This window comes from Calidris pugnax, unplaced genomic scaffold, assembly GCF_001431845.1.
Source record: "Calidris pugnax isolate Ruff unplaced genomic scaffold, ASM143184v1 scaffold69, whole genome shotgun sequence".
Lineage (NCBI taxonomy): Eukaryota > Metazoa > Chordata > Aves > Charadriiformes > Scolopacidae > Calidris > Calidris pugnax.
Window position 1 is genome coordinate 9,595,729 of NW_015090859.1, and position 26,032 is coordinate 9,621,760.

General features: G+C 42.3%; 1 protein-coding gene across 1 annotated transcript in view; it reads right to left on the bottom strand.

Annotated features, from left to right (window-relative positions):
• The window catches only part of LOC106889264 (FERM, RhoGEF and pleckstrin domain-containing protein 1), a 208,738-nt gene extending 186,327 nt beyond the window's left edge, over nucleotides 1–22,411 (bottom strand). The window contains exon 1 of the mRNA XM_014944110.1: nucleotides 22,393–22,411. The gene's annotated coding sequence lies outside the window, so the exon portion shown is untranslated. The remainder of the gene's footprint in view (nucleotides 1–22,392) is intronic.
• Nucleotides 22,412–26,032: the final 3,621 nt, after the last annotated feature.

Consider the following 26,032-nt stretch of genomic DNA (forward strand, 5'->3'; position numbering starts at 1 on the left):
CGGTTCTGCTGCCACCACCGTGCCCATCTCTCACCCCAGTGCCAGAAATCCCCAGCGAGGGTGTCAACTTCACAGCTGCTATGGCAGCTTTCGTATTCAAAGGGAAAAAAAAAAGAAAATCCGTTCTAAGTAAGAGAAAATTGCACAGCTCAGAGGAAGAGTTAAGAATCAGGAATGGTTTGCATTAGAGCAAGCCATCAAACCCATCCTCCTCTTGCACACCATGACCTTCACCAATTGCTCTCCTTGGCCCTGCTAAAGACCTCTCTGCCTCATTCACCACGCAAGGAGCACAGCCAGTTACAGGGAAGGCACTCAGGAATGATTTTTTCCTCCCTGTTCTATCATTAAGACTTATTAACTACCTGTACTACACCGTTAAGACAGAATTAACAACTATCTTTCTGCACTTTCTGTATAGCAGGCTGATTTACTCTCTCAAAAAAGTACTTACTCTAACCTCACGATACCCTTGTGAGAGGAGAAGGCATCACATTATCCATACCTCCTACATGGGAAATTACAGACAGAAAACCCAGGTTCTCAAGACACGTAGATATTGGCTTCACTGGGAGTTTGGAGTTTAAATCCATTTATTGATCCAGGTCAAACAGACTGAAGTCCAAAGCAAACCCACTGATTCTGTATTCCCAAACTGAGACTCTTAAGGAATCACAGAATCATAGAATGGTTTGGGTTGGAAGGGACATTAAAGATCATCAAGTTCCAACCCCCCTGCCATGGGCAGGGACACCTCCCACTAGAGCAGGTTGCTCAAAGTCCCATCCAGCCTGGCCTTGAACACTTCCAGGGAGGGACAACTCACCCTTCGAGTATTTCACATCCTGCAGCTTTCTTTACCTATGATTACAGATCCTTTTTCTACAGGCTGCATCCAGGAGCATGAGGTTTTCTGAAAATTAACTCACAGGTATCGAGTTTTGCCAAGAGTTTAACTATTTCTGGATGTTTAAGCTATTTCTAACAACACAGGAAAGTCCATCAAGAATTGAATCCAGTTCCTAAAAAGCAGAAGCCCATCAGCTCTCTTCAGCCACCCTCCTCTTTCAATATCTGCAAAAGGCAAGGAATGAGACCTTTCTCACAGACAATGTAATAAACAGCAGTGCATTGCTGTAGGAGGACAACTACCATATCCAACAAACAAGATGGAGATCGTGAAAGGGAGAAAAATGTAACTAAATAATTAAAGATTGCATCGTAAGTCACAAAAAGGGAGAATTACAGCTTTTCACTATGGGCTTTTGCTTTGCAACATTAATCATGTTCTTTAAACAGAATCTAATCTATAATTATATTTGAGCTACTAAGATGCTTTGACTTCTTGCATGAACATTAAAGAAAGCAAGTAACGTGACTGGCACTACCTCCGGAGCCCAGGAAACAGTACCTTCATTTTCATCCTTCCTGAATACGAATACTCCAAATCCTACAAGGTAAACATCTGCCTTCAAACAGCGCCTCATTATCCAGACAAAGGAAACAGCATAAAATTTGGTAATTTTGGCACTGCTTTCACCTTGCCTCCAACTTTTCTATTTCTGCAGATGCACACAACAACCCAAGAGCTCCTCCATATGTAGCCCCTCATCTCTTCCCTATCTCTGCTTTTAGCCATCCATCACCCCCAGATACACAAACACACCCCCAGTCTCTGCACCTTTCAACAGCGGAGGTGAGCACCCATGCAAAGCTCTGGGCATATTTCAGGAGCACGCCCACACAGAAGAATTCCCATGTGGAGCACACTGGTGTGCCCCGAGCAGTGTCAGGGAGCAAGGAAGTGGCTGAAAGGGTTGGAGAGAACAAAAATGGATGTAAAATGACAGGGTTTGAAACGCAAGTGTTGGATAGATGGGAGGGGAAAGAGATGATAATCTACTGTGCATTGACATAATATTATGCAGGTTGATTTATTTTATGTAAATTCATGCGCAGAATATTTCCAGAGGTTTGAAATCATTGCAGCAGAAGGGAAGTCCAGTTAAAGAATATGCAAACATCTGCCAGGTATGGAAAAATCTTCCCCTCTAGCATCAGGCAGGATTATATTTTCGAAGGGTCACTAACGTGGCTTGGATCTGCAGACTGGGCTGGCTGCACTTCTCCTTGGGGAGGACATAACCAAACACAGATGGCAGTCATCTTCTCATCCCTGGGGGCCTCTAGGAACTCCTTCAGTTTGGATTGGGAAACTGGGAATGACTGAATGTGAAAATACTGCACGGCTACTCCCTTCTAGACAGGGAGCTCTGCATTTTGTGGAAATCCCAGTGTGCATCCTTCAAAAGGATGGCACGCTCACCTCCACTCCAAGAGGAACCGAGTGGTTCTTCAGAACAGCAACAAAAGAGAGCCATCCCGACCCTCCTGTGCCCCTGCCCTGTATTGGTGATGAACAGACCAAGGCAGGTCCCTGCCTCTGTGGAAGGCTGAGAAGGCACATTACCCTCATCTGTACTTGGGGGCTGCTTTTCTCTTGCTCTCCAACTGCCAAAGGCAGGCACATAAATGCTGCAGAATGTCACACAGAGGAACAGGAAAGTGTAGGCACCAAGTGCAATGCAGCATGCAAGCAACAGAAAAGACTTCCACAGCAAAACATCAAAAATTCAGCTGTCAGGCTGTATCTGACCCTTCTACCCCACACACAACTCCTGGATACGGTTTAATCTCTTCTGAAGAGCAGTTCATCCCTTAGGTTGTCCTAAATACATTTATACTGTCCAGCCAGACAAGAGGAACCACTCTCCACAGTCCTATCTGTCCTGTACCACCTTCTTCCTAAAGATACAAATTTTGTCCAATATGGCATATGGGAAAAGAAGCCGTATCTCCGATCAGTTCAGAAACATGGGAAAATCTGAAAGCATTTACAACCAGTAAATAAGCCAAGAAAGTAAAGGAAATAGCAACACTCTGCAGCCATTCACTAACATACTTGCACCCTGACATCACATCAGCCCTTCTCCATTTAGCCTCCACAGAGAAAGGTTAGGGCACCCTGACCACAAAAGCAGCAGCAGGAAGAAAGAAAAGGCCTGGTACCAGTAGCAACACGTACAGATCAATAAACTTACCGCAGCTTCTCTTGCGCACTCAAAGCCTTAGTCGTGAAAAATGGATTGGCAGAACTGACACCCTGTTTGCCAGTCTGCTAAGAGACCACACGGGATTTTTCCCCCCGTATTATAATTCAACCCAGAACACTTTCCCTTCACTCCAAAACTTGTCATTAAGAGTTACAAGTTGATAAGTCTGCTGTGGGGCTATTTTTCTTACGTTCTAACAAAACAGGCACACCGCAAACCTCAGGAGCCGTCCACTGAAAACAGACCCTGCAATGCAGCATCTCGCCTCTTAGCTTTTGGCCCATCAGTTCAACAGGAAGCAATGCAGGAAATCCAAGGCATCGGTGTGATTCCATTCCATGCCCTTCCTGTCTGGGGAGTGAGATCTAAAAGCATCCGGAACTCCTGCTAACAGAAACAGTCAACACCTCTGTTGAAGGCAAGGGGAAGGGGGTGGAATCCAACTACCCAACCCAAAGCTAAACATAGTTTAGCCGGTACACATCAAAAAACACCATATTAACAGCCAAGCATGTGTTCCACCTCCATTTTTCTGACGTACAAGGCCAAACACCACTGTCACCAGGAGGTAGTGGAGCCATGCCCAAGCAAGCTTTCAGCAAGCCAGCCAAGGCCATGTAGCCGTCCTGCTGTCTCAGTGAGGATACAGAGTAGGTGGTCACTCAGTTTGCCTCCCCTGGCTCTTTGCTGCTGCAGCCCAGGCGCTGTTGGACACAAAGCCGTAGTTTAAAACTCGTCCTGCTAGTTACAACCATGATCCTTAACCTGTTTGCAACACAGAATCATAGGATGGTTTGGGTTGGAAGAGACCTTCATTGAGTTCCTACCCCCGTGCCATGGGCAGGGACACCTCCCACTAGACCAGGTTGCTCAAAGCCCCATCCAGCCTGGCCTTGAACACCTCCAGGGATGGGGCATCCACAACTTCCCTCAGAAACCTGTTCCAGTGCCTCACCACCCTCACAGTAAATAATTTCTTCCTAATATCTAATCTAAATCTTCCCTCTTTCAGTTTAAAACCATTACCCATTGTCCTATCACTCCACTCCCTGATAAAGAGTCTCTCCCCATCTCTCCTGTAGGCCCTCTTTAGGTCCTGAAAGGCTGCTATAAGGTCTCCCTGGAGCCTTCTCTTCTCCAGGCTGAACAACCCCAACTCTCTCAGCCTGTCCTCATAGGAGAGGTGCTCCAGCCCTCTGATTATCTTTCTGGCCCTCTTCTGGACCCACTCCAACAGGTCCATGCCCTTCCTGTCTTGAGGACTCCAGAGCTGGAGAGAGTACTGCAGGTGGGGTCTCACCAGAGCGGAGTAGAGGGGTAGAATCACCTCCCTTGGATCACTAGGATGTCCCCAACATCCCAGTTGTGGGGCTGCAAGGGGACACACTCAAGCAGCCAGGCTGACTTCGGAAGAGAAGCAGCAGCGCAGGCAGCTGGAGGCACATCATCAGGTAGGCTGGACATTTTCCCTCGCTGAGCACAAGGCGACGTCAAAGGTTATCATTTTCAAAGGTATCCCCAGGACGGTGCCTTAACACAGCTCGGGCTACTGCACCCAGTTTGTTAGATACGCTACAGCCTCCCGGAGTGGCACACTCGAGTGTAAGAGACTGGAGCAGGAGGTAATAGCCTTGGCACACACCCAGGGACGTCACTCCCCCCTGCACTGGATACCGTGATGAACTTTCCTCCTTCAAACAAAACCATCAAACAAATTTGCTTGACCTGTCAGTCAGTAAATCCCTAACAACAACAAAAAAAACCCCACATACAAACAAGAAAGGAAATTCCAATTAGTTAGAGAGCTGGGGGAGGGAGAGAAGGGAAGAGAATATTCTTTCCTGTGTCTATTTTTAGGCTACGTAAGGCTGGCTGAAACCATGGCAATGAACCTGCTATAAATCCCCTCACCGGCTCCGTGCCTTGTTTCCTTACAGACAAGGATAAATGAGTGCGTACTATGGATTAAATGGCCTAAACCAGAAGTGCTTTCCAGCAACCTACTGGAAATGCATTTCTTCAGTTATGAAAACTACCGCTTAAGAGCGGGAGGAGCAGCCGATCAGAGAGACCAACCATTCAACAATCCCATACCTGGTAAGAAATCCTTTACAGCCCTAATAAACAGCACTGAAGTGGGATCAGCCTCCAGACTGCATCTCTCCACCATCATCTGCTTCTGGGGACTATTTTGACATCAACAGCTGCACCCTCAGTGCCCAGATCCATTCTTCAGGCTGGGCCACCATGGTCCAGCTGTGGAGGTCCATTCCCCCCCATCTCATCGTTACCTTTCCTCCACCCCATCAGAAAAGCTGTTTGCCAGGTTGCTAAGACGGTGGGGTGCTGGGGTCCAGGCTGACCCCAGGTCAGGGTTAGTGTGACCTGGCAGGGCTGAGACAGCAGGTACCAGGCACCTGAAGGCTGCGATGTCTTACTCAATTGCTTTGGTAACTGTACCCAAAGTTTGCAAGGAGTTTGGCAAGCCTTCATACACCGAGGGAGAGTTTCTGAAAAAGAATGGTGGGCTTGCGCTCACTGAGGCACAAACACTATTGGATGAAATGAACAAAAAATGAAATGTCTGATCAAGTTTTCATATCTGCTATACAGCTACACTCGATATAACTGCCATCAAACAAAAAATGTGAGGGTCCACAAATCATTCCAGGCTGATGGGGAACACCCCTCAGTCTCCTCCCAGGGATTGTAAGTAAAAACTTGGGTTTGTATTCTCATTGGTTTAAACGCAGAAAAATACCATCCTCACATTTATCCTACCCTATGACTTAAATATGGGGTTATCCCATGCTGGGGATATGAAGAATGAGAGCAACCACCTGGTAAAACTGTGGCTCAGAGATATCTGATTCACCTATATATAATTTTCCTAGTGCTTCTTGTTAACAAGAAGATAAGGGAAAGAAGGAAACCAGCAGAATTCTTTATTATTATTTTAAGTTTTTGTAAACTACCCTGGAAAAAACAACAAAACAAGAAAGTGGGAAAAAATATTGTAGTTATTTTGCCGTTTAAATGAGACTAATATCTACCCACAGCCAAAAATTTAGATTTCAATGTAAGCATCAACAATTTTAAAGAAATATTTCAGAGCTAATAACTTCCATTAACATCTCTGCATCTGCTGTTGAAATAACTCATTCTATATTCTTACATGGTTGGAGGTATCAAATTCATCCTGGTTTTTAATCCTCTACCGTGCACACTAGGTTGGCTGAAGGAGGACTGAAGCATCCTGCAAAGCTCAGCTCTGCCTTCTCGACAGCTCTGCTTGGTATGTGGGGGAGGAAGACAGAAAACATACCTATCTCGAGACAGTTAATTAGGTACCCAGCTCTTTAAAAGATCAACATCCCCATATTTTGATCCTACATGCTACAAAGTGGGTTTTTTTTACACTTGCGCGTATGAAGAAGAAGGGGGGAGGAACATCTGTAAGCCTATAAAAGTGTTACTCAGCAATATTAAAAAAAAAAAAAACAAAAAAACAAACCCACACCAAACACATAAAAGGCAAGAATGCTGAAAAGATTAGAAAATGCAAGATTTCTTCTCTGCACGGACCACAGAGGACGGGCAGTCTCTCCTGCTCGGCGCGGTTACGGCGCACACACCACCCAGGCGGTATCAGCTTCCCGGCATTGCTAAGCAACACCACGCCACGTTACCTCCAGTGATTCACGGGAGGGAAGTTGAGTCAGAGGCCAGTTGAAAAAGGTAGAAACTAGATAGAAACGGTTGCGCAAACCTCACACGCGCAAACCGGGACCCTGCACAGTCAGAGCGAAAAGCAATTAAGGAAAACTGTGGGACACACACACACGCACGCACAAACCCAAGCGGAATAAAAAATACCCACATACAGAAAGACAGAAGAAGGGGGGAAAACGAAACAGGTAAAAGAGGAAGAAAACAGCACTGTTGTCTCACCTCAGGTATTCTGAGAATAGAACCATGAATTGCGTCTTTCTTCCTGAGGAGTAAAAACCAGAAAAACAGCCAGAAAGCCATCAGAGACATGGGAGCCTGAGTCTGATCCACATCGAAAATAGAGCTTGCAAACAACTGAGGATTTTTGTTACAAATAGTGAAGATCAGTGGCAGGGACGAATATGAAACATTGAATTTTTAACTGCTTCAAAATCAAAATGCACATTAAGTCCTCTGAACAATATCTTCTCCGTTACTCTGATCCTAAACTCTATGAATATCTTATACATTTGAGTAGTTGCATTAAAATCTCATTATGAATATAATCCAGAAGAGCATACGCTAATATACTAAATAAATGCTTTATCTATGCAGAAATTTGAAAAAGTTCATCCATATAAGTTTATTTTAATTGAAATTGAGATTTGTTCTAAGTGTAACAACTAGAAACAGTTATATTCAACTACACCTTCCATGCAAATAATTCATGCAGTAAAAACTAACATATATATATTTCACTGAATTTCGCTGAATTTTTAGAGTTGGAAGGGACCATAGAGATCATCTAGTCCAACTCCCCTGCTAAAGCAGGATTGCCTAGAGCTTGTCAGAGCATGTTACTCAGGACTGCATCCAGGCGGGTCTTGAAAATCTCCAAAGAAGGGCACTCCACAACCTCCCTGGGCAGCCTGTTCCAGGGCTCTGGCACCCTCACCATGAAGAAGTTTCTCCTCATATTTGAGTGGAACTTCCTATGTTCCAACTTGTGCCTGTTGCCCCTCGTCCTCTCACTGGGAACCGCTGAAAAGAGTCTGGCTCCCTCCTCCTTCAACCCATCCATATATATATATGCGCCATGGCATCTGGACCTGCATAAGCCAACACAAACCAGGATTGAGGCAGAAAGAGGTGCTCCCCCATGGCTGCATATTCTTGCTTTCCAGCTCTTCTCTCCCACATGGGAAGCACTTGGGGCAGCGATACGGGAGAAGACAGGTCTCCCCATCTACTCAGCAGGGCCAAGTGACAATGCAAACAAATTGGCCATCACTCTCCTGAAACTCAGGAAAATGCAAGGTGTGTATGGGAACAAGACCACCATACAGGTTCAAGAAGACTGTCAAAATCACAACATCATTAGATCAGACTTTAGGACCAAAAGCAGGCTACCAGTACTTGATGCTATTCACCCAGGAATTTTAAAGGCACTCCAACACACAACCACAGAACTATTAACCATGCTGCCCACCTTCCCTCTAAGACAAACTTACCAAAAGAGATACAGAAAGCTGAGAATGTGCTGCCAACTTCAATAAAAGGGCTCCAGGGAACTACAGGCTCATCCCTATGCTGAGAAAATTGATAGAAATTTTAAGAAACAGATGAGCAGGTACACAAATAAACATTACATAGAAGCACCATCATGGCATGGCTTCTTTTACAACCAACTTCCCATAACATATATGGGTGTTGCATAATAGTGCTAGTATTTCTTACAAACGTTTGACAATGTCTCTCACCAAAAGCTTTTAAAGAAATTGAACTGTCATGGGGTAAGATGGAAGGTCCTTCTGTGAATTAACAACTGGTTAGATGAGAAGAAACAGCAGAGGAATAAATAGCCAGTTTTCACAACAGCTCTGGTTTTGCATTTGTTCTACTCAATATATTCATTATTTACGCGGAAAACGGAGCAAGCAGCAAGATGATAAAGTTTGTTGGTGAGTACCAAATTAGGAGAACTTAGGTGTGAAGAGCTGCAGATAGATGTGTCAGGTATTTATACACACACACACCAATAGACAGCAATAGTCAATATAGTGAATGGCAACCCTGGAGCCACAGCAGTTTAATTAAAAGGAGGAACCACTCACTCGCAGATGGCAAAGCTCATGCCGGTCGGAGAGCACAGGGAATGGTTGGGAGCGAGCAGGTCAGGGATACCCAACACAACAGGGAACACCACTGCAAATCCTTGGTGCAGCCAAGGGCTGCTGCTCCAAGCAACCCTCGGAGAAGGATGCAGCAGAACAAGAAAAGGTTCCAAGGAGGAGGACAACGATGGGAGGTCTGGAGCTGCTTTAACATAAGGAGAACTACACAAACAAGCGCTCTTTGATTTGAAGAGGAGATGGATGAGATAACAGACATAAAATCGTGAATGGTATCACAGAGAAAGCAAATAGGAAACCATACCTCGGAAATAAATGAATTAGGTCATATAAAATGAAGTTCATCAGGCAGCTTGTTTAAAAATAAGAGGAAAGGGAGGTACTTTTTCCATACTACAGTTAATTGCAGAACCCATCGTCACAGGATATTGCGAAGGCAAGAATTTAAAACAGATTAACGCATGGTTAGATGTATTCATAAAAGAAAGTCTGTCAAGGACTATTAAACAAAGATGCAGACATGACTTCCTCGCTCCAAGTCCTTGAACTGCAGCCTGCCAAAAGCTGGGAGGGATCACTGGCTCAACTAACACTTTTTTCCCCTAAGCATTACTACTGGCCATCATTAGAGGTAGGATTCTGGGGTAAACCAGATCTCTAGCTGGAAATATGGGGGCTAAATCCTGTGTTACACATCCCGTCTTTTGATGTCCACCTCCTAAAGCATTACCTCTTCCACTCTCTTCTTGAGAGTTCCCCACAGGCTGCGTGGAAATATCCATAAGCAGCATCTGCTGAAGCCACAAGACAAAGATTTGCTTCCTACTGAAGAGCCACACTTGATTAAGCACGTTCCTGTTATATGAACACAGCTGCACTACCTGTTTTTAGACTGGGTTACCTGGGGCCAACCTGTAATTTTGCCTACATGAAACAATTAGATGTACCTACTTCTGCTGTGTCCTGGTACTAAAAACCTCATTAGAGCTGAGTTATACAAGAGGCCACCCCACTTTAGGTGGCTGAGCTCAATTATGGTGCTGTGCTAGTGAATATGAAAGTCATTTGAGAAGTTGACTAGTTTCTGAAAGGCAGTAGCAGACGGTGATGAGGAGGAAGAAGAAAGAGGCCACTCTACTTCTGCGGGGATTCAAAAGCTGATCGCCAAGGGAAGGCACTTCAGGCAGCATTAAAGCTTGTTCTACCTTCATATTCCCTACCACTCACACAGCCCTCCTCCCCAGAACCTCCTAAAATGGCTGGCAGGCAAACTACGAATCTGACAGATGTCAAGAAAACGAGCCTCTTGATGAGATTTATGAGGCACTAACAGATTTATGCAGCCACTCAGAAGGTGAGGGACATGCCCACTTGCACAGCCTTACCACCACATTATAAATACAATTATATTTTGTGCCTAGCAGCTAACCTGTTGGATTTCTCACCTGTTGTTAAAAACATGCTTAAAGTGGTTTAAAGAAAACATGTAAACTTTGGTTCCCTTTCAGAAATATTAAGTGAGCTTCCAGTGAGAAGTGAATTTGCATGTCTCAGTATCACCCAGTTTTAGCTCAAGTACCTAGAAAATACTTAGAGCTTAGGTATGTTATTTCTCTTGGGAGAAACTGATAGAGCTGAAACCCAGAGAAAAATCCTTCCCCTGGGAAGCAGGAATCAGTCACGCAGAAATTTCCAACTTGAAATCTCTTCCCAGATAACAGCCTGCTCAACAAGATCTCTCTTGCCTCATGTGCTCTCTCCCTGCTTCCACACACCACTTCTTAACACTTTATTATGTTCTGCACACAGGCACACACAGCTTCACAAAAAAACCCCAAAACCAAAATAACAACCAATAAACCAAACTGTTCTAATGCTATTACTCTGAGGGTGGTGAGGCACTGGAACAGGTTGCCCAGAGAAGCTGTGGATGCCCCATCCCTGGAGGTGTTCAAGGCCAGGCTGGATGGGGCTTTGAGCAACCTGCTCTGGTGGGAGGTGTCCCTGCCCATGGCAGGGGGGTTGGAACAAGATGATCTTTAAGGTCCCTTCCAACCTGAACCATTCTATGGTTCTATTCTGTTTCAGCTGCCCCGTAACTTCTACCATGTGTGGTGGCTTTCCTGTTCTGCATAAATCAATCAATCTGCATAAATCACACAGAGGCTGGAGGTCACTTGCATCCACTGTCCAGGCACTCAGCTGTCAAGTGCTGACCACACGAACCTCCACATGAAGCCGCAATTGGTTCCTACTGGCTCCTATGTTAGATTTGCAAAGGAACAGTTGCCCACACTTTCCTCCCTGCGCTGAAGATAACACTAACAATAGCTCTTAGCGTGATATGAAATACATCTGAGCAGCTTGTTAAACAACAAAGCTCAGTCACTGACGTGCCTTATGCCGTTGTGTGAAGAGGTCAACTCTTCCTTGAGATATCAGCACCACTTTTCAGATGGCAGGAAGTCTGTTAGTGCTTATTTTATCATCTTCTTGGGCTCACTTGTCTCAGCTCGGTGATTATCCCACAAATTTCAATACTAGCACTAAGATGAATGATTCAGTGACTTGCCTCTACTTCTCCACTGAGATTTCAGAACAGTGGTGCATATCTCAAAGTGCAGAGCATCAATTTCACATAAGCTAAGGTAAGAGGTAGCTGCCCCAGCTCTTGTGATAACACTGTGCTCCCACCTTACCTACAATTTCAGCAAAACCATAGAAGCATTTGGACTACAACTCTAGTCTAGTTCTTGGTACCTGATTTCTCTTTGCACGCCCCTGAGCTCCACTAATTCTGAGACCATTTCTTAAGTAAAAGCACCGTTGCTTTGTTTTCAAGTAGACAGAAGGAGACATGTCTCCAACATTTCACTGGTACTACTCTGCCACTTACCAGTGCCAAGTATATATGACTCCAGATCATATAACAGCAGGCAATTTATTATTCTGGGGCCACTTTTAGCCAGCCAACCAGTCCTAACTGGACAGATATTGGCCATTAGAAGTCCTGATCTGCATTTTCCTATAAGCACCCAGAATCACACTAATTCACTCAAGCGATCCATCACCAGGCACTTTATGTCAAGTGTAACAGATTTAGGAAAAAAAGATCTCCCTAATATAATCAACTGTTTAGTCCAACTAGAAGATGTTTGAAAAACAACCTTAAAAAAGGAAGAGAAGGCAATTTTCCCCCCCTCTCAGGCCAGAGGTAAGAATTACCTTGTTCCATGCTCTTCTGCTTTCAACACTAATTCTTCCCCTTTTGCACTAAGCATATAGTCAAAAAAAATCAGCCTTAACAACTTCCTCTGTATTACAGACCCTTTGAAGTTAATGTGAAGATATATTTGTCCGTCCTGGGTTTTTTCAGCCCCAGAAATTCCTTTCATGTTTCCAATTTCAGCAGCTTATGATCCTGGTATTTTTCAAACAAACCCTATGAAGGAATGGAAACACTGCTGCACCAAGCTTCACAGCTTTCTGCAAGACCTCCTCACCAGCAGGAAACTTTGCCATAATAGTGCACGCTTTGCACAATATCAGACATATTCTTGACAACTTGTTTTTAATGTACCACTGCCTGGAAGGGGTATTTTGGGGATACTGCACCCGTGCTCAATCTGTTTCTACATACAGCCTCTGGATTTTGCTCCTCTAGACTGCTAGGTGCTCCAGATATCTTATCTCCCAGGTGTTCCTGCAATCACCAAGTGTCTTCTGGAGTCAGGTTCAATTTGCCAGCCAAACTGCTGAAACAAAGAACATTGTCCAGGGAAATTCACTAAACACTTTTGGTAATAGCAATACAACGTTCACTGTCATAAGATGATGTGATTTTTATTATGCTGCTTTGTGTTGTTTGGGAATCATTCAGAGTCAAGGAGTCACAACAAGGAAGCCAACCACCAGCAGAGCACTAACTGCTCAGCACAAGCCTCTGTGTTCAGTCTCACAAGACCATTGTTAAGGAAAAAAAAAAAAGAAAAAAAGAAAAATCTTTCTGAGACTATTGTCTCACCTAAACAAAAGGGTATTTAACTGCTCCCTCATTTAAGCCAAATGGAAAGCTATTGTTATTCCAGTTTGCCTTTGGGAGGGTCTGTGACTACCCATAAATCAAAGATGAATATTCTGGGAAGCATGCCACCAGTGTGACTATCCCTTCTAGATCCAACTGCAGAAAGAGGAAGTGCTTAAGTTTTGATACTGATAAAGGAGGTCAGACGACATATCTATGCAAAACAGTCAATTACTGATATCAAGTAGCACCCAAGTAGTATCCAAGCAAACAAAGTCTCAATAATCTAAAGTTAAGGCTTGGACAGAACCACAAGGGGAGCAGCTGGAGGGAAGGAGGAGAAGAAGGGCATGAAAAAACACTGCAATGCTCCATCACATCACCAAGAACGTTTGTTTTATTCTCCAGCTTCACCAACACCGGAAGGCAAAACAGCCTTGGACTACAAACAAAAATGGAGCCTGAAGACTGGACTGTGTTCCTGACCACTCCTGAAAATTAAAGTTCAAGTAGAGCTTTCTTCAATTTCTTTAAGCATACAGGAGATTCATTGAGTTTGTTTTCACCCTTGCCCCTGCTGAAGAAGTCTCTTTGAGGTGGGCCCAGGTGAACCTCATGAGGTTCAACAAGAGCAAATGCAAGGTTCTGCACCTGGGCCGGAACAATCCTCACCACCAATACAAACTAGGGGGTGAGGTATTGGAAAGCAGCCCTGAGGAAAGGGACTTGGGGGTGCTGGTGGATGAGAAGCTGGACATGAGCAGGCAGTGTGCAGCTGCAGCCCAGAAGGCCAATCGCATCCTGGGCTGCATCAAAAGATGTGTTGCCAGCAGGTCCAGAGAGGTGATTCTGCCACTTTACTCTGCTCTGGTGAGACCTCACCTGGAGTATTGTGTGCAGGTCTGGAGCCCTCAATATAAGAAGGACATGGACCTGATGGAGAGGGTCCAGAGGAGGGCCACAAGGATGATCAGGGGGATGGAGCACCTCTGCTACGAGGACAGGCTGAGGGAGCTGGGGTTGTTCAGCCTGGAGAAGAGGAGGCTCCGGGGAGACCTAATAGCAGCCTTCCAGTACCTGAAGGGAGCCTGCAGGAAGGCTGGGGAGAACCTGTTTAGAAAGGCCTGCAGTGACAGGACAAGGGGCAATGGCTTCAAGCTGGAGGGGAACAGATTTAGATTGGAGATTAGGAGAGGGTTCTTCACTGTGAGGGTGGTGGAGCACTGGAACAGGTTGCCCAGGGAGGTGGTTGAGGCCCCATCCCTGGAGATATTCAAGGTGAGGCTCGATGAGGCCCTGGGCAACCTGGTCTAGTTGGGGGTGTCCCTGCTGACTGCGGGGAGGTCGGACTAGATGACCTTTGGAGGTCCCTTCCGGCCTGGGCAATTCTATGATTCTATGATTCTATGAACATCTAGAGTCTGGCTCTAGACTCCAGGCATCCTTTGATCAGAATCAGGAGTCTCCCTAGTCTCTGCAAAGGAAAATTGAGTTCAGTGGCATGAAGGGATCTGCTGTTGCTTATGTAAATGACATTTTGCTATAAGAAGTTTTTAAATAAACTGTCTGCTCCCTTCCTCAAAAAGTTGAGGTTATCACAGCAAGAAGACAAGTAGAAAATAAACATGCCTACAACAGTATACAGTTTCCAGGAATTGTGCTTGGGAGGATCTACTTATAGGTTATTCCATTCTGCCCCCAACATGTGAAATGTCAGGAAATTCAAGTTCACATGCGTAGGGGACAGAAATCTCATCAGAGTATGCTACCAGTCATGCACAAAGCTGTCTGCGGGGGAAAATGAGGTGAAAATCTCTCAAACACAGACAAGCACATTGAAAGTACATCTGAGGCTCATACATCTCATAATCATTGTGCATTCCAACTGAAAATATTCTAACTTCCTGGACTAGGACTAGTAGCATTGGTATCACGGACCTTGTTTGGAAAGAATGGTTATTCTTCTGCAGCAAAGCACAAGTCATAACAACCCCCACCCCCATCTTTGTATGCATCTGTCCTTCAAATTTAAGAAATAAGTAGTTACGGTGTAGTCTGCACTTTGGCAATGTTGCTTTTGACCTGCCTCTGTGGCTGAATATATGCTTTACTAGTACACGAAACTTAGGGAAGTTAAAAAAAAAAAAAAGACACCACATTTTTGAAGTATTTTTAGATAAATTCTATGGTCCAAATGAACAAAAGATAAAACAAATGGCTTAAGTCATTATTGAAAAGTAAACACATTAGTAAGCACAAAAGCCTACATTAAAATTGCTTTTGTCATTTTCCTCTAGAAGTTCACTTTGATTAGCTGATACTCATTTGCCATTAAATATAGTCTTTACATTTACTTTGGTACCTCTTTTTCCATAATCAGAAGGTTACATGATATTTAGAGACTTTTCTAAGTGTTATACAGTCTTTCTTACATTTATTGCTTTTACACCTTTTGCCCTAGAAATTAGCAGTGGATTTGTTTCTTTATACTGAGATGCCAATTTTATTGCATTTGGAAGGAACTGAACTTAAACCACTAAGACATGTTAAAAGTCACCCTAAAAATGCATCAGAAAATTAAAAAAGCTTTACTACAAATAAGACTGCTATTTAAAATTGAGTGATTTATTACGCAATGGAGAGTGAAAGATCTGGTGACCATAACTTTTCAATTCACTAATAGTCAAACTTAACTAACAGAATTTCTTGATATTTCAGTATCTAAAAAGCACTAAGCCTGTGAGATGCCTAATTTGCACAATGCCTTCAGTTAGATATCTGGAGTTCTTTGTCTGCTTCAAGCTTTAATCCACATAATCCTAATTTTCTCCCATCTGATTATTTTGTTCATAGATTCAAAGAGACAAAGCAAGAAGAAAAAGCTTTCCTACTTCGTGAGCTCCCAGATGAGTTCTCAGTCGTGAGTTTATTCAAAAAGAAAATATTCTCCCCGCTTCTGGTAGAGAAGAAGCTCTTCTGCTTCTCAAAAAAATAAGAAGTACTTAAACTTGGGAAAATGTAAATAGCAGAACTTTATCCAGCATAAAGACACTAGAGATCTAAAAAATTAAAGGCTAGCTCCCCTTCAGCTGCCTTATATATTTTAAATTACTGTATATAATATTTACAATAAATGACAATACAAGAGGTACATCATTTGACCTACTTAATTTGAGAAGTCACTGATACCAAGTGTTTTAAGTGAAACCAGCAAGTTCAGGTAAGATCTTCACAAAAGTATGTATTATGGTTCAAATTTGCCAGGAATTTTCTTTAATAAAAGCTGTTTACTTTTTTTTTTTTTTCCCTTTTAATCCATCCTAGTGTCAACCTGCTTATCATCCATTTGCTACTTCACAGAATCAGAGAATCTTCTAGGTTGGAAGGGTCCTTAAAGATCATCTTGTCCAACCATCAACCTAATTTTGACAAAACAAACAAAAAGCAATACCATCACTAAACCATATCTCCCAGCACTACATCAACCCATCTTTTGAACACCTCCAGGGATGGTGCCTCAATCACCTCCCTGGGCAGCCCATTCTAATGTCTGATAACCCTTTTGGTGAAAAATTTTTTCCTAATATCCAGCCTGAACCTCCCCTGGTGCAACTTGAGGCCATTTCCTCTTGTCCTGTCGCCTGTGACTTGGGAGAAGAGACCGACGCTCTGACTTCACAAGCTCGGTATTAAACACTGCAACCATCTCAAATTACAGATTTTAAATTAATGTTTCCAAGTTGTTGCTTCCACACTGAAACGATTTTACTCAAAATCCTGGTGAAATACCAGCAGTCCGCTGCCAGTATTCTGGTTTACCTAAAGAGAGGAACAGAATCCCTCTCCTGCTCCTCCAAGAAATTCCACTTAAGAATATTTCTGCCCCCAAAGTGATGTTTCTGTAGAAATGAAGAGATGGCTGTATAGAGGCAACTTATATCGACTTTTCAAGTACTTATGAAATGGTACCAAAGAGGAGCTAACGACTGTGGTACCAACTGCAAGTTTTAACTGACCACCAGCGAGGGTAACACTTCAAGGGAGGTACGAGCAATCCCTGGAAGATGTGTGAGCAGCCCAGCTGCACACAGAAACTCATATGTAGAATAAAAGGCCTGCACCAGAAAGGATCTGAAGTCCTAACTATGCCAAAATAAACTCTAAAGACGAATCAGTCTATTTTCTAGCCTTGTAATAATTTTGATAATTTCACTGAATTTCACTGAATTTCACTGAATTTCACTGAATTTTCACTGAATTTTTAGAGTTGGAAGGGACCATAGAGATCATCTAGTCCAACTCCCCTGCCAAAGCAGGACCACCCAGAGCTTGTCAGAGCATGTTACTCAGGACTGCATCCAGGCGGGTCTTGAAAATCTCCAAAGAAGGGGAAAGCTCTACTTGCTGTTACAGATTACAGAAATAGAACTCGTTTTGCTCAGTAACTGTATCACAATACTGAAGAGCGACCAACACACTTAATCTTTGCAGTAAGGGACTACAGGGGAAAAAAAAGATAATTTTTTTTTAAAAAGTAGAGAAAAAGGCCATGTGCAATGTTACATACTGGTGTCTAGCAAGCCCTAATTCTCCCCTTCTCCTAGTAAGGTTTCCTCAGATCACCTCTGGCACTCTTTGGAAACCACAGCATTCTCAGCCCATGTAACATGGCAAGGTCAGCAGGAGCATCCCATGGACAGCAGATGAACTGTTCCCACCCTCCAGTTATCAGCTGTGTCCAAGGCCAAACCCTGCAGTTTCACCATTCCCGTTATCTCCTGGGTTTGCCCTGATGGGTCCTGGGTTTCATCCCTGTTCACCAAACCTACACAGTTTTTCCTGTATCGTTGCCTCAGAGAGTTCAGCCTCTAAGCGAGTTACACTTCTCGGATCACCCAGACAAGCTTAAATAAAACTGCTAGAAAAACCACAGAGGTTGTTGCTAAACAAAGCAGATATGGTGCCACGAACCTAACATTTTCACCCTTCTTGCAACAAAGTACAAGTCTTTCAACGACTAGGACTAGCTAGTAGTCAGTTAGGGAACACTATGTGTATAATTCAGGAGGCTTATGGCTTGATTCTCATCACTTAAAATGGGAAAATGGACAACAAGTACCTACGAAGTTGTTAGATCATGTAAGTTAAGGAAAAAAACTGGAATTTTTTTTTTAAACAGATTTTTTTTTTTAATGGAAGGCAATGTAATGAAAAAAAAAAAAAAAGGAGTATGATTATTCCATCCCTTTAAATTCTTTTCCCCCCAGTTAGTAAATTCTAAGCATGAAGAACCAACAGAACAGCCAAATGCAGTATTGCTTTAAGGGAAATAAAGAGTATGCTTTAAGGGAAATAAAGAGTATGCTACCACAGCCCTCACCTTGCAAAGCGACTCTGACTTTTTGCGTGTTCTGCAAAAATAAGATATCCTTTGGGCAGCTCTCTTAATGGATTCATTCAGTGAGGAGCCTTCAAAGTGGCATTCATCTAATAAAAAGAATAATTAGTGGCTGTCTCTGTCAGTAAGGACTGCCAGGCAGCAGAGAACCTGTTAATGGATGTAAAGTGTAGTGGCACCTTACTGAATTCCTGTAGCAAAGTCAGGCTTGCTTGAAGGATCTCAGAATGATCAGAAGTATATAAATGAAGCCCTTGTTGAAAGTTTTTAAAAACAAGAGTGATGCTTTAAAGCTTTGATAGTCTAACACGCTTCTAACATCTTACGCAACAGAATCCCACTCCACTAACATTTTTGATATTTCACTCCCCTTTTTTGTCTCTAGCATACCAAAGAAACTCCAAGATACACTTCTGCTATCCTGGTTCAGCTCAAAAAACAGACTTACTAACCAAAATAGGTCATCATGCCTTACTAACACAGATAGAATGACTAAGTATATGGTAAGAAAAGGGAACTTTGAGGTTATTAATCATGAACTGCTTTAGCTCAGCATAAAAATAATAAGTAATTCCATTTCAGGAAAACAAATGCATTGAATTCTATGATTCTAGGATATTCTACTGTATAGACTATTTTACATAACACGGAAGACAGCAGAGAAGAATTCTTAAAATTCAGAAGCAGAGAGACTGACAGATCTACTGGTCCACTAATTAGGCTACAGGTGGTGTTTGTGGAAAGCCAACTGCCAGGAAGACAAACCACCACACAGCAAGTCCTCCTGAAGGGCTCCTTCTGTCCTGCAGGTAACTCTCTGTACTGGCACTTGGATGGGTGACCTGGAGCAGAACAAAAGCTTCCCAGGGAACCAAGGAGACTGGCAGAGCAGAGCAGAGCAGAACGGGAACCAAACCATTTGCAGCATAATAAAGCGTAGGGGCACGGAAGGGATGTGGTCTGCAAGTTGAGTGGGAAGTTAAAAGATTTAGGAAGAATTAGAGCAGTTTTTACACGGGCCAGTTTACCAGCAGGAGAACGCGCCAACAGTAAGATCATAAATTATGAAGTAGATGATTTTTCTTTTTTTTTTTTTTTTTTCTAGTGACACTCAAATTGCCTTAAAAGCTAGGATGATTGAAGAGGGTTTTTTTTTTTTTTTTTTTTTTTTTTTTCCTTTTAATAGAAGCAGTGGTATTTAAGACATCTGAACGAAGCCTGAACAAAAACAACAGTCCTTATAGGGAGCACCCTTGAATCAGATTATGGGTACGTAAAAGACAATTTAGGACCAGTGCCAAGATTCCTACAAACACTGCCTCGAGCCTGTAGCTACCTAAAACTTGTCTTTCAGTCAATCACTGAAAATACAGCTCTGCAGGCAAGAGAAACAACAGGAACCTTATCCTACAAATCACTGAACAAAAATTGAAGCAGTTAATATCAAGGGTAATTATCAGTCAGAATATAATGTCCTGCTCACTATAGAGTAAAAGATACGTATTTACTGTTCAAGGTGCTTAATCTGCTAAGTGAAAGAAAAAACACACTGACTTATAAAACCATGGCGGCGGGGGGGGGGGGCAGAAGAACAAAGATGGATTTCTCAGTGGAAAAATGATTGAATTAAAAAAATAAATCAGGGACATTAATAGCCAGATTCTTAACAGTTGGTAACTGTCCCACAATCAGCGTATTTTTCTTAAAATTTTTCTTTCTTAATAATATGGTACAGAACAAAGTGTGTGTAGAACTTACATGACAAAGCACAGAATTTAAAAATCATTTTAAATTTGAATCTTGTGATGATCACAAAGAAAATCTTTAGCTGACTGTATTTTGCCACAGGGGAGAAGGGAAAAAAGCCTCTAACAAATCCATCAAGATAACTGTCCAATACTGAGCTTGCCATTTGCAGTCTTCCTAAATCATACCAATCATATACAAGATCTGTTGCAACATTTAAAGGCTTCATGCCAAAAAAATTTTAGTTTTATTGGGCCATCAAAACCTCAGATGAGCCTCCAAAGATTTGCATTCCTTCCTTACTGCTAAGAAAGCTGTAGGACTAATGGAAAAAGAGTATTACTCAAAGCTTACTTACACTTCTGTTGAAAATGTAAATGAAAAGCTAAGTTCTGGGACTCTATACCAGCAACAGTTTTGGCTACAAGCTTACTGAAACTTTACAAAACATAAACAGTGTGTCCTTCCATCACATTTACTTTATCATTGGAAGAGAAAAATACAAATATTAAGGATAAATATAATAGAATGTTGTCACAGATAGTAACTGCATTATAAAAGAGGCATGGGGAAATAAAAATATGCATAGAATGCAAGAAGGAAAAACAAGTGAGTATTGTACAAATAATCAATATAGCCAAGTTTGGACAACACCAAATAATTCTTACTACTTGAAAATCTGATAAAAGTAGCATCAGTAACATTCCACCTTCATTAAAATAATGATTCAGATTGCAGACTCTTCACTGTTTGTTTCAAGAAGAAAAGCCATATATTCATTAATTTCTAGTGATTAAACATATTTCTCCAATCTCAGCCTTGCAACAGAAACACTATTGTTGGGTTTATTTTTTCCTCTCAAACTGTCGTTAAAACTAAGACAAGAGGAATGGTTCTTCCCAGGACTGCCAACAGCAGCACAACATGACATGTGGAAATAGAATCACAAAACCTCACTTCACATCATGTTTATCTTTCACCCCGGAAGAAATTCAGCCTTATTAGTGAACCAGAAAAAACCATGCATACTGCTAAAACACTGAGAGTATATGCACATGGGGATTTCAAGGAGGGGAAATAAAGGGTAGGCAAAAGAAACAGGCACAAAGAAATAGGTTACTGTTCTTCTCTGTAACATGAACTAATTGCATATTGGGTAAGGATAATCCTCTGCAACGTTCCATGCGTTCAAAGGTCGAGACTTTTGCTTTTCAACTGTCCCCATCAAATCTTATTCCCTGAGGAAAACAGCCCCACAGGGTGCACAGCTCTCAAACTTAGGGGTTAAGGACTCTAGCTCTGCACAGCGTAATACTGCATCAGGTATTACCAGCACAGCCCTCACCACACTTAAACAAGTATAAACAACAAGCAACAAGCCAAGAGCTCCTAAGAGGCTATTCTGTCTATTCCAAAATACCAGGAACAAGGTATTAACACAACTATATTCACCGTATTAACATTCAAAGGACTCCTTTCACCTTTGTCGCTGTGTGATTTAATTTAAAAGCAGAGCTCCTCTCAATGCTTTAAGAGCATCGACAGGGGACCAGACTGCCGCAATGAAAGCCCCCAGCCAAGAGGGAGTCCCTGTGTCCCCATGCTCAGTTACAGAGGAACCACTCCAGCCACAGCACCAGGTATTAAAAATCTTTCTTTACCTTATGTATATGTAGTTCTGCACGTGGGAGAGTCCTGGAAACAAGCACGGGGATTGTTGGTATTCCTCCCCACAGCATGAGGAATTTGATTAAACTTCCTCAACAGGAGAGCACTAAATAAACGCTATAAATTAAACAAAACTATGCTGATGATTGCAGTCCCCCCACAGCATGAGGAATTTGATTAAACTTCCTCAACAGGAGAGCACTAAATAAACGCTATAAATTAAACAAAACTATGCTGATGATCTAGTTGCAATTACCTCCAATTGATTTGAGTCTTTATTGTCCCCTCAAGTCTTAAACTTCATAGATTAAAAAAGGATCAGGCCTTACTGGAGGAATACCAAAGAAGGAGTTACGAAACTTTCTTTAAAACACATTCAAACCAGAGCAGCTTGTCCTCCTGACGAGACTCCAATTTAGCTTGGAAGTCTAATGAAAAAAAAAATAGCCTATTCCAGGATTTGTCATAAACAAACAAGCTGTTAATGCTTAGCATAAATTCAATCATCGGTTAATAGACACACATACAAAGTATAAATTGCTGTGAGTATTTTATTTCACTAAAGTCAGACACTGCCAAAAGACTTTAGGAAACTTTTACCCAGTTGATAGTGTACAATCCAGCTCTCAGGCCTTTCAGCCTCTTCCAAGTTGAGCCAAACTGTCACTTGATTGCAACAGGAAACATATGCACACCAGCGTAGCGGGGTTGCTTACTGCAGTTCAAATAGTCTATGGGAAAACAAAAGCAGATATTCTTATTCCACTCCTGGGAGACTCCTCTGCAGAAAAATCCTGGGGTTACTTGCAGATTTTCAAAGATCGCCTTAAGTCCAGTTATATATCTTCAAGCTGGTTTTATAATTAATACTCAGATATTAATTTCATTAGGCTCAATCTACTTGCAAGGACCAGACCTATTATTCTGATTAATTTTCTCTTTCACGTCTCCAAATCACATTTTCCTTGCCAAGCTGGAACCATTCTCAGATCCCCATTCTCTCAAATTCATTCTGCTCCAAGGTTAGCCCAGAACTGCGGCAGAAAGAAGGCTTTAAAACTTGCAGAAGCACTTTACATCTACACAGTTTTTCTCTTCACGGCACACACCCAAGCTCCAGTTCCAATCTTTAGGGTGCTTAAAAGTGGCAAGAACTTTCTTTAGGTTGGAGGGGGCATTTTGTTTTGACAAAAGCAGGCAGAAAAGTAGAGAACGCACTCTTCCTTAGGATTTTTTTTTCTATTGAATTCTGTTTACACTAAAATGAAAATTCTTTGAGCTTTCTTGAAGGACAGACCTCAACTAATCCTGCAGTTATAAATATCCTCATAGTACACTCATTTTTTGGAGAATCTATATCCAGAGATGAAAGAGTATACTGAGCTCCCTGCTATTTTCTTTACATGACACTGGAAGGAAAAATGCAGTTTTGCTACTTATATCCATCTATTATGGTAATACACTAGAACAGCTCACCATCTCTACAGCTAATTACTTCAGCTTTAATTAGCTTGTTCTTTGTCTGTGTATTAGCTGTTTTCATCACATCACCTATTTTCCACTAAGTATTTTAATTAATAACACAAAATATGCATTTTCAAACATGACTCTCCCTTTTAAGGAAAAGAAATTTGAAGGGAAATCTGAAGGAAAATTCGGTAGTTTTATCTACCACCTAAAGAAATTTTACCAGCAGATCTAAGGGAGTCAGAGCAATCCTAGCAAACACTGGATTAAGAATAATACTTTGTTCAGGTTTAATGCTTTCACATCCATGTCTGAATTGTCTTGAATATATAGACTGTTGGGGGGTTTTGTTGTTTTGTTTGTTTGTTTGTTTTTAAATCAGAGGAAAATAAAAAGTCTACAACTTGGGTCCAGGAAAAGAAAATGCTTCTGAACTCCACCTTTTCATCATACGTACAAACACATACATACACACTACTCCATGGCAATGGTGATCTAATTTTTCAGTCATACAAACACATACATACACACTCCATGGCAATGGTGATCTAATTTTTCAGTCATAGGCTTGTAGCGTGCCACTATTAGTCCCCAGCGCTCCTCCATCACGTAATTTCTCTTCATTCAGGAGGACAGGAATGGCTTTCCCTGTGTTGGGTTTTCTCAAGCAGAGAGCTACCATCAAGTGCCATTTGCTTGTCCGTTGCTTCAAATGATCCTTGAAGCGTTATTACAACTAGAAACCGTTCCAACGATTTCTCTGGTGCCCAAGTGTGCAGTCGCTGCACACAAAATTACAGGAGAAATGCTCGTGTTCAAGGTACTGCCTGATTGATAATTTCTTAGTAGAGAATCTGAAATAGCCCTTGATTTGCAGTTAAAAAGCTGGGCAACTGGAGATAAACTTCATAAAGATAGCCTGCTCTTGCACCATCACTTTGGTATTTAGTTGGATAAAAGCACCCCATTTCACAAGCATTTTAGAAGGGCAACGAAGCTGGTGAGGGGTCTGGAGAGTAAGTCTTATGAGGAGAGGCTGAGGGAGCTTTGGTTTTTCAGTCTGAGGAAGAGGAGACTGAGGGGAGACCTTATCGCTCTGTACAACTACCTGAAAGGAGGCTGTAGCCAGGGGGGGTCGGTCTCTTCTCCCAAGTCACAGATGATAGGACAAGGGGTAATGGGTTCAAGTTGCGCCAGGGTAGGTTTAGACTGGACATTAGGAAAGAATTCTTCACAGAGAAAGGGGTCGGGCATTGGAATAGGCTGCCCAGGGAGGTGGTTGAGTCACCATCCCTGGCTGTGTTTAAGAACCGTTTAGATGTGGTGTTGGGGGATATGGTGTAGGGGAGAACTTTAGAGTAGGGTAGATGGCTGGACTCGATGATCCCGAGGGTCTCTTCCAGCCTAGATGATTCTGTGATTCTGTGATTTTCGGGTAACTGTGGGAAATTGCAGTTGGTGTCAATGTGGCCAAGGTTTTTAATAAAGATTTCGCTTTCTGGACAGGCTTCATTAGTGCTAGACTTATCTCCTCCCTGCTAAGAGCCACTATGTAAACCTCCTCATGCCTGGTGACCAACACAGCTAATAAAATTTGGTTTCCACCCAACTGATGCTTCTCCCTCAGCCCCTGCCCAAGGAAAAACCAGCCGCTGCATGGCTCGCTCCACCACACACCCCCCGTCCTGCCAGCCTTCCTGACCCCTCTCACAACACTGTCCTATTTACTCACTGCTAATTAGACGCTGCGAGGCTGCCGTCACTCCGAGCGGTACCTGTGTGACTGCCCAGCCAACACACAGTGCCAACCAGGGAGCTGACAGGCAACGCAGAGGACCTCCAGCAACAGCTGCAGTGATTTGTGTCTCTCCTCCATCTAGCACTTTTCTTTTTTTTTTCCATTAAGCTTCATTGTTTGTCTAATACAGTTGAAGTCGCCCAACACTTTACAGATGTATAGGAAGAGAACAGTCAGAAACAAAGAGGCAGCATTGCCATTCAAACCTTAATTGCAAATAATATATAAAAAAAATTGAGATGGAAAAACCTGCTCCGTAAAATTCCTATTAACAACTTCTGTCCTACACATCTATTTAGAAATTCTTGGCTTACAAGTTCACTTCCAACTTACTCGTTTGAGGCAAATAGACCCTATATCCTTGGAATTGCACCGTTTGCGACATCTCAAAATTCAAATATTATTAGTAAACTCAGATCTGTGAGCAACGCTTAATTAGAATGCCTTTTAAAACCTTTTTTATATTCAAATGGCAGAGTCACTTGCCCTTGTCTCCACTGCAATACTATCACACCATCTGCTTTGTCTTTGTTTTATTTATTTATTTTGCTATTGAGGCACTTTGAGGATATTTTCTGCTAGCTTCAGGTTCAATATCTGTTGACCGTACATTCTAGGTATTTTCTCCTTATTCTTTGTTCTGTATTTCTTTTCATGGTTTCTAGTATTTTATTTTTCATAGTACTGAAAATTATACTCAACATTTCAAAGGACACAGAGGGGGGAAAAATGGCGCTCTGCACCAAAATATTAAACAATTTTATTTTCCACACTACATCAGTTAATTTGGCTAAGCTGTAAAAAATGGCTAACGAACAACACAGGTTACAATGGCATAAGCATATGGTTGATCTTCCTACACGCACATACTGATGTCTCTGGTTAAAAAGCAACAAAACTATTGAACGTTGAGTATATTAAAGATAAACATTAATAGTTTCAGGTCTTACAAATATAATACTAACTGGAGATTTT